At 33.2% G+C, this 10,381-nt stretch overlaps 1 non-coding gene across 1 annotated transcript; it reads right to left on the reverse strand.

The window, feature by feature from the left end:
* Window positions 1-9,901: 9,901 nt before the first annotated feature.
* LOC127904133 (small nucleolar RNA R71) lies at window positions 9,902-10,008 on the reverse strand. Its single transcript, XR_008057020.1, has one exon. It is a non-coding gene; the product is annotated as a small nucleolar RNA R71 (small nucleolar RNA).
* Between the last annotated feature and the right edge of the window lie 373 nt (window positions 10,009-10,381).

The raw sequence follows: 10,381 nt of genomic DNA on the forward strand, positions 1-10,381 counted from the left end.
TTAGAAAAGTCATTAATCTTTCAGTGACTGGTTTCTTAGTGTAATTAATATTATTTTATCAATAATGTTCTGATTTAATATTAAAGCATGAAGCATGTCTGCCATATTAAATCATGTTTATTCTCTACATAATAGTCATTGATCGTTTGAATAAGATTTGAAACTCTTTTCAAATCTCATTTCGCCTTGGCCAAGGATTTCTCAGTCAATACTATTTGAGAACATATGAGACTTTTCCTTAAATCACCTAGGATGATGAATCATCTCTTGATCACTCAAGTATCTTCATATAGTTTATATTATACCCAATGTCTACCCATTCATTACCTCGATTAAGATATCATGTAACATGATCAAACATGACATTCTCTATATAAGATAACATAGTGATCTCAAATCTAAAGATCACTTACACAACCATTATGTGAACCTTTCCATAAACATAAGTGATCTCTCCATATAGAATTCTCATACTGGTCAGTTCAATGGTCATGTCTTATGAAAAGCACTTATATATTAGTTCTAGATATTCCCTATGCCTCAACTTTTGAGAACAACTATATCCTTTCATAAATGAAAGAACATAATATGTGCAGGTCTCCATGGTTTTAATAAATGTCTAGTATTTAAGAGAGTATTAAGTAGGAACATTTTAGGAACAACGCTTTGATGCAATAAGAATCTCATAATTATAACAACTTTATATATTTCTTTGCATAGCATTTTTATCTCATGGACTTTATCTTTACTCTAGATTTATAAATCAAATATTAGATTTATTAGTCTAATATTATATGAATATTAAATATAAATTAAGCCTTTATTAATAATAAATATGCATTTACATGAATATAATATTGTCACGTGTAATCAATCGATTAGCTACAAGACATATTAAACTAAGGGTTCCCAAATGTCATACAAAAACACGTAAATGTTTTTTTGTATTTTTTTAAAATATTTATTTATACACACATGCATATGTAAAAAGATGAAGACTTAATTTTACAAAAACAAAATAATGTTAAGACGGAGTAAATAAAAATAAAATAAAATAAAATAAAATGCATGATTGAATAGCACTTTTTACATGCATATCCATACATAAAAAGGCAAAGGCACATTTTTATAAAATGAAGATGAAATTAACATTAAACAAATAAAAATGCATGAATGAATAGTAACCATCCATGATTAATAATATGTTCATTATTTTGCATTATGTATAATAACCCATGCAAAGCTTTTAGAATAAAAATGTAAACCCCGAGAATAAACTTTTACGTAAATTAAAAATAATATAGATGAAAAAAGGAAATGAGATAATTAATGTGCTAATTTAATAAATTGAGGATCAAAACTTTTTCTCGTATAAATTTCCCGGTTAAGATATCTTAAAATGTTAGAAAAAATAAATGGAGTAAAAAATAAAACACTTACGTAAGTGAGGTCAAAGTGTAATTAAAAAAATGAGACTATAAATGTGATATCTCACATTTGAAGTGAGCGTCCAAAGCCAGGGCTTTATGAGTAGTACTGGTCATAGTTATTAAACCCGGCTCGGGGGTTGACCCGGCCAAGGGACCGGGTCCCAGGTTTCATGGGTCAACCCGAAAAAATTATAAAAAATATTTAAAATTTTAATATTTCATATGAAAAAATTAAGAAAAAAATCCATGTAAATATAGGTTATACATATTGTAAATAATAAAGTTTAAAAGAATATTTTTTTAAAAAATTTATCCCACATTAAAAAGATATTATGTTAAGCTTTTAAGTGAAGTATTTAAACCAAATTTTTTTTTTATCCCACATTGAAAAAATAACTTTTCTCTTGGGAACATAGAGTATATATACTAATGGTTTCAAATCTCACATTGAAAAAACAAAATTTTTTTCTTGTGAACATAGAGCATATATACGAAAGGGTTTCAAATCCCACATTGAAAAGATACTATGTTATCCTTTTAAGTTGAAGTATTTAAACTAAAAGATTTTTTATCCCACATTGAAAAAACATGATTTTTTTCTTGGGAACATAGAGTATATATACTAATGGATATCAAATCTCACATTGAAAAAATATAACTTTTTTCTTGTGAATATAGATAATATATACGAAAGGGCTTTAAAAAAAACATAATTTTTTTCTTGGGAACATAGAGTATATATACGAAAGGGCTTCAAATCCCACATTGAAAAAAATACTATGTTATCCTTTTAAGTTGAAGTATTTAAAGCAAAAAGTTTTTTTTATCCCACATTGAAAAAACATAACTTTTTTCTTGGAAACATAGAGTATATATACTAATGGGTTTCAAATCCTACATTTGAAAAAAAAAAACACTGGATCTCGTCCGGGTTCACCCGAGTTTTGCCGGGTTGTTGCCCCAGCCGATCTTTTATTAAACCCAGACCGGTCCAGCCATCGGGTCGACCGAGTCCCGGGTCGACCTGCCAGGCCGGGCCATGTTTAATAACCAGGGTGTTGGTCGCTGACCTGTTGTACGCGTTTTGGGGCGTTAGGCTCAAACGTGAGCTCGCGTCACCAAGAACAAAACCGTGAGGGCGGTAAGGCCCAAAACAAACAATATACGACAGGTTGGGCCGGGCTATTACATTTGGTATCAAAGTCGAGGATGACTCATCTTAAGGTAGGGGGATTGTGATATCCCACATCGGAAGCGAGCGTCTAGAGCCATGGCTTTATGAGTAGTGCTAGTCGCTGACCTATTGTACGCGTTTTGGGGCGTCGGGCTCAGAAGTGGGCTTGTGTCACCAGAAACAAAACTGTGAGGGCGGTAAGGCCCAAAGTGGACAATTTATGGCAGGTTGGGCCGAGCTATTGCAATAAATATCTCATTTCCTTCTCTCTAAGGCCGACTGCAGGGATAACAAAAGGAGAAGATAAATGTTTTATTTTTCCACCAAAATATTAAGAGAGAAACACCAAAACTTGCTAAGTTTATATAAGATTTATATGAATTGGTAGGGAAAGCATCATTAGGCAAGGAAATTAGCTAGAAATAAGTGAAGAAATTGTGAGGGGAAGAGAAGGAGAGGGCCGACTGGTGTGTAATAAGGGAGGAGTCATAATTTTTTGACTTGTTAAGGATTGAAGTCCAATTTATCACCAAGTAAGGTGCCCTAAACTTGATTATGCAAACCCATTTGATTTCGATTAGGAATTGGTGTATTAATCTTGAATTTAAGTTAGGGTTCTTGAGTAGAATTTATGGGAAATATAGAATTGTGTGGAATTGAATTAATTAGGGTATTGTTGATTGCTTTGAATGTGAAAGTATGTATAAATATCAAAGAAAATTCAACGGTTAAAGAAGCAAATGTGACCGACCATTGGGGGAGTGAATTGGAAGAGAAGAATTTATTATTTTCTTTGTAAATTGCTTGTGATGTGTTGTTTATAATGTGAGCAATGGTTAGGTAAGATAATTCTTGCATGAGAAGGAGAAGGAGATCCTTGGTTCCCTTAGGCTAAGTTTTGGCAAAGCAAGGTTAAAAAAGGAGGAGTTTTGAGATTTTGATGTTAATAATGGATATATTATGTGTTGTAGAAAGCCTATTAGTATGTAAAGCATGATGATTTGATAATAATGAAATCTTGTAAGGGAAAAACCATGGTTTTCCTTAGGGGCTCTCGACCTAAAATGACAATGGAAGAAGAAAAGATGAATGGTATGAATTGTGTGGATAAATAAAATGTCAATGTGAGGGTCAAGGATACAAGAAATGATTTTAAATGAGAAACTATGGAATTTAACGAAAGTCATTTATAAAACTAAATCAAACGCATGTATTATGTAAAGTGGAAATGAATATATTTGCTATAATGTATAGCATATGGCTTGACTTAGGAGGAGTTGCGAAATGTAGAGTAAATATGGAATCCGATAATGTGCATATTTTCTTGAAATGGTTTTGACCATTTTACACAAAAAGGGCAAGTTAGGTTAAACGATTCTTAGGAGGTCATATTTATTAAGGTTACCATACATATAATGTAGAAATGGTTGTTTTGGAAGAAGAGTGGAAAATGAGGATGTTTGAAGGTTCATTTAAACCATTGATGAAAACTGGACATATTCATCTCTCTAAATTCCAGAAGGGATTCGAGCCTAAAAATGATAGAATTTGGAAAAGGTTTATTCATAGAAGTTATAGCCAATGTTGTTAGCTTTTCAACGAGATTGATCTCACTTAATTTGGAGTTCTAGAACTCCAGTTATAGTTAAAAATATGAAGAGAGGTTAGGCTGTAATCCATGTTGATAGTTTCGACAAGTTGCTAAAATGGAAAATTTAGACGCATTAGGGGAAGAATTAGGTTTCTTTCTCTTCAAAAAATGTGTAGTTTTGTGTCTTAGCGTTCAAAGGAAATAAGCCGTGTACGAAACTGAAATTTATAATATTAGTTATGATTAAATTAAAAACAATAATATTAAAGGATGTAATGGGAAACACAAATGTAAAGGAAGAATTGTTGAAAGGAAGTCAACATTTATTGTTATTATTGTTATTATGAGAAATGTAACTTGAATAAGAAATAATGTGGAATAATTATGAATATAAGAGGGACCACAAGAGCTGCACCTATATCCCTTTTAAATATACATAATTATGAAAATTTGTTTAATTTTTGGATTGCATATATAAATGTTTCCAAAAAGGGAAGCATCTAATGAAATGGATGAGAAATGGAAACATACTTGATTAATTATTCTGGTTAGGAATAATTAATGATATCAATGGGTTTCATTGATATTGGTATTTTTCTGGATTTGATTAGTTGGTCCCGAGTACAGAAGGCTAATGATGTTAGTAAGGTTTGCTAACATCGACATGATCACCCTAGAACATGAGAGATATTGAACTTGACTAACTATTTGGGTTAGGAATAGTTAATGATATTAATGGGCTACATCAATATCGGTATTTTCATGTAACTTGATTAGATATTCTTGGTATGTAGGCTAATGATGTCAAGGATTCTTGACATCAGCATTTCCGAGGTTATTTCAAAGTACTGTTGGGACTTAATTAACTATTTCAGGTTAGGAATAATTAATAATATCAATGGGTTGTATTGATATCGACATTCATGACAAACTTGATTAGTCGGTCCCGATAAGGGAGACTAATGATACTAATGAGATTTATTAGTATCAACATTATCATCCCAAAGTTTTCAGGAAGAAAAAGATTTGATTAGCTATCTGGTGAAGAATAATTAATGATATTAATAAATTGGTATTGACACTTTCTTGAAAGAATTGTCATTCGGTATTAATATATGATATTGGTTGGAAATTGAGAGTGGAATGAAAAAATGTTAGTGAATTAATGAGAAAGAAATCCTAAAAGGATCAAGTGAGGAATTGTAAAGAAATATAAATGTACGTTAGTATTGAATAAATTGCTTAATTATTAATGTTAATATTGTTTTACATGATTTTTATTATCCAATGTTATATTTGTTTTAGGTCCGTCACACTCACGATAATATAATTTTGTATCTTAAAAAGCTGTCATGACTTGAATTATAATAATATCTTTTAAATTGAATATATCAACTTAAATTATATTTTCATGTATTTATATCTTAAATGTATATTTGTTTACTTATTTAGTGTCATTTAATACTTCATTTCTATTATATTAATGTTTGAGAAATTATGATTGCATTGATGTGGGTTGTTGGAATTGAGACCTAGGATGATTAGGTCATGATTGGATAATAGTTAAAAGAAGTGTAACATGTTGTTTGTCAATAACTTGAGACTTCTCGGTATAAGGGAAATTCTGTCGAAATTTCAGTAGAAATTTTGGTGGACCTTTGTAGGAATTCAGTTTTTTTTTTAAAAAACAATTACCATGTTTTTTTATATATTATGATTGGTGTGTTGTCCTGATAATTAGGTTGTTACAAAAAATAATAGAATGATGGGAGATTTGGTTATTTTGCATTATGAATAATAACTTATGCAACACTTTTTTTATTTCCCTTCTTCTTTATTTCCCATCTCTTTCACCTCCTTACTTTTTTCTCTTTAGCTCAAACTCTCTCTCTCTCTCTCTCTCTCTCTATATATATATATATATATATATATGCATTTTCTCTCTTTAACTTGGCTCTTATTTCTTGCATCTCTTCTTTATATATATGCAAGGATAAATCTTCTAAAACCTTTTTTTTTTTGTGGAATGATCATGGCCATCAGTTCCCCTAGGTTAATCTCAACTCTCTACCATGGTTTTTCTGTTTGACCAAAGTTGTTTGGGTTAGCCTCTTTGCACCACTTTCACAACAGTTTCAGAAGGTTAAATCACCCACTTTTTTTTGCTGATGATGTGTTGTTTAGCAATTGTGAGATGCACAGGATAGAGATGAATATTGTAACATCCCCCATTCCGGGATAAAAACGACAATCTTATGCCAATCGAAAAACAGAGTAATTTTTTTTTTGTATATATATATATATATTCATGGTCTTCGTATTAAAAACTACCGAAATTTCGACGGAGTCCCTCTATGCCGGAAGGTCCCAAGTTATTGATATGGAAATCTATTTACACTTCTAATAACTCGCATCTCATAACTTAATTCCCGACCCAATCATCCTGGGTTTCAATTCCACACTTATACTCACACCTATTAACCACAATATTTATGATATGCATTATATGACAAATATCATTATGGATGGATACAAATAAATAAATATAAATACATAGACATGAGATATGGTTATATGAACTACAGGGTTAAATTCATTCAATCAAGTTTAAACATTAATTATACAAATTAAGTTATACAAATGTATGCTAGCCAATACATGGTGATCCTCTTACCCGGGATCGTAACATACACTAAATGTATGCTAGTCCAATCGTGGTGATCCCCTTACCCGGGATCCTAACATACACTAAATGTATGCTAGTTTACGCCTCAAATCACACTTCTCATATTTCTTTTGTCAGTGATAATTTCATCGATTGGCAATTCATATAACACGTTTTCACCTTGAATACACATGCATTCAGTAATTCACATTTCACATTGGTAGTATGAATAAATCATGAAATTAACTAGGAAGTATAGGTGCGATTCACCTACCTGCAATAGAAGCTCTACTCGTGCTCCCCTGCTGCTGCTACACCACGCGTGTGGTGGTCCCTCCTGCAATTCATAGGTTTATCTCATAAATTTTCCTCACCCAAGGATATGTTTTATTATAACCATACCAACAACCAATAAGTCTTTCTTTCAGTCATTTCTTAATATTTTACGTTTTTCTCATTTCACCCATTAATATTTGATGTAACCATATTATTCGATAGTTTCACTCACATTTAACTAGTGTTTTGCCTATTGTTTTATGTATAAAATGCCTTGATATTCTTTGTTTTATGTTTTGAAGGCACCTTTAGATGAAAGATGCAAAAAGGAGTAAATTGGAGATAATTGGCAGATTTGATGTTCAGTCGATGTTTTGTGCAGAGCGTGAGTTCTAAAAATCGAAACGAAGTGATTCCAGTGGCATTAGAAAGATAACATCCATACCTTTCTGGAAATCTAAGTGAAGAAAAATAAAATGACAAAGAGTATGGAAATCACATCCTTCAAAGTCAAAACTCGCATTCTGCCAGTGTTGACCTTTGTCCATTCAAAATTCAATATCTGGAGATGTTGATATCCAATTGATGCAAACTCAATTGTTTTGGATTCCTGACTCAAAGTTGTATAAACGCTCAAAATTTCAGCCAAAAACGATGTCATATGAGGGTGATATGATTTTTCAAAGATGACAGCTAAATTCTGCCAGCAATCAGGTTTCGTGAAGAAACAAATCCAAATTACATCCCGAAGCATCAAAACCGACATCCAAGTTTTAATTTCAGCAATTTAGCTCCTCAAGAACATCAATCCAGAAGGTCAAGGAAGGCAGCCACCAACCTCAAGCCACCAACCTCAAACCACCAACCAGCTGCCAGCCACCAGCCACCAGCCGCCAGCCGCCAGCCGCCTTCACACTACCACCATCTCTTGATGTTCACACTTGAACTTTGATTTTTCTTACTTGCAATTTGTGTATAAATAGGCAGCTAAGTTCATGATATTAGGAGAGCCAAGAGAGAGGGAGAGGGAGTGCAGTAGAATCAAAGAAAGAAGGGTGGCAGCCATAAGAGAAGAAACACAAACTCTCCCTTCTACAAATCAGAAATCATGTATTCTTTCATCTTTAGGAGTAGTTTTTCAATAGATATGCAAGGCTAAGCTCGTTTTCTTGGTTGCAAGGACGCAAACACCTTCAGATTTCAAGAACTGTGAGATTTATTCTTCTATTTATTTTTGGTTTGTATTATGAATGAGTATGTTTGTTTTCCTATGCATATTTCATATGATTGTTTATCTTAATTGCTAAGAGCGGACTCTAAGTTATTATTGTGAACAATCTATTGCTAAGTTTGATATCAAAACCGGAGTTGTGATATATAAACTTGTGAAGCAACTAAGCTTGATAATTGTAGCGGAACTACGTTATTAAACTTAGGGAGAACATTCGATCAAAGCAACACAAGCTGACAACTTGGTTGTTAAGATTAATGAATTTATCTAGATCTTAAGGCTGCCATTGGATTAAATCATTAGTGCGGACACTGTGATTATTTGTTGGTTAGGGTTAGTTATACGGCGGATCCGTTAATTAACCAATGTTAAGAAAAGATAAAAAAATTTAGAATATAAGCTGAAGTTTCGTTTCAAGGATCGGTTCTGATTTCTGTAGGTGGATGTGTGCTTGCAACCAAGGTTTGTTTTCTTGATATATTTCAGTTTTAATTGATTTTGTTTGTTAGTTTAATTTCTACCATAGTTTAAGATCATTGCAAATCAAACCCCCCCAATTACATAACGTATAGCATAAAAATCTGAACTAAACCTTCCTCGTGGGATCGACCCCTTGCTTGCTCTATACTATCTTGTGTGTTTTAAGCTAGGGTAATTAATTTGTGCGACCGCGACATCGCAACAAATTTTGGCGCCGTTGCCGGGGAAGTAATTTTAGTTAATTCTTGTGCTGTTATTTTTATTTGCTGTGATTGTTATTTATTTTTTCTAAAAAAAAAAAAAAGAGATAGAATTTTTGCTTGCGGCGGTACTGTTCACTTACGGCAGCGGTACTGTTCAAAATAGATTTTTTTGTGGAATTAGGTATCGGCCTTCTGTTTCCTGAAGGGAAACGACGTTCTGAACAAGACTAGTGGAAACCACTAGCCTCACCTATCGAGGCCAAATTCCACTGTTTTCTAGGGTTTTTAGGCAGTTTTAGTTTTCTACCGTAGGATTTTCGTACAATTTGCATTGTTTTCAATCTCTTGTGTGATTGGTTTATTTTGAGTTTTCTTGAAGATTTATGCCTGTAACCCGTTCTACTAATCAAATTCAAGTGCAGTTGGATCTCGAAATAGAAAACACTTTACGCAGGTTACGAAAGGAAGCTCGCCTCAACACCATGGCTGTTGCACGACAACAAACACTCAAGGAGCTTGCTGCTCCTAACGTGGAAAACCAACCATTGTGCATAAACATCGACCATAATGTAAACTTTGAGCTCAAATCTGGTTTTATACATTTGCTACCAACATTCAATGGTCTTGTAGGAGAAGATCCTCATACTCATCTCAAGGAGTTCCATATGGTTTGCATTGGCATGAAACCGAATGGAGTTGATGAAGAACAGGTTAAGTTGAAAGCTTTCCCTTTCTCTTTAAAAGGGGCAGCAAAGACATGGCTTTTCTCTATTCTCCCAGGATCTATTGGAACTTGGAATGCCATGAAGAAGATTTTCCTTGAGAAGTATTTCCCAGCATCTCGAGTTGCCAACATAAGGAAAGAAATATGTGGGATTCGGCAATCTCATGGAGAGACACTCTCTGAATATTGGGAAAGATTTGAGCAACTCTGCATTCAATGTCCTCATCATCAAATACCTGACCAGCTACTCATTCAATATTTCTATGAAGGATTGATGCCTACTGACCGTAGTATCATTGATGCTGCAAGTGGAGGGGCATTGGTAGATAAGACACCCGAGGCTGCACGCCAATTGATCTCAAACATGGCAGCCAACTCGAAACAATTTGGCACTCGTGGAGACTTCTCAAACAAACGAGTAAATGAGGTAAGTGTTTCTAACCTTGAAAATAAAGTTAATGATCTTACTTCTCTTGTGCGTTCTTTGGCTTGTGGAAATGTACAACAGGTAAAAGTTTGTAGCATATGCTCCTTACAAGGACATGCCTCAGATATGTGCCCAACAATGCAAGAAGATTACATTGAACAGGCTAATACAGTTGATGGA

Source organism: Populus trichocarpa, chromosome 12 (assembly GCF_000002775.5).
Source record: "Populus trichocarpa isolate Nisqually-1 chromosome 12, P.trichocarpa_v4.1, whole genome shotgun sequence".
Taxonomy (NCBI): domain Eukaryota; kingdom Viridiplantae; phylum Streptophyta; class Magnoliopsida; order Malpighiales; family Salicaceae; genus Populus; species Populus trichocarpa.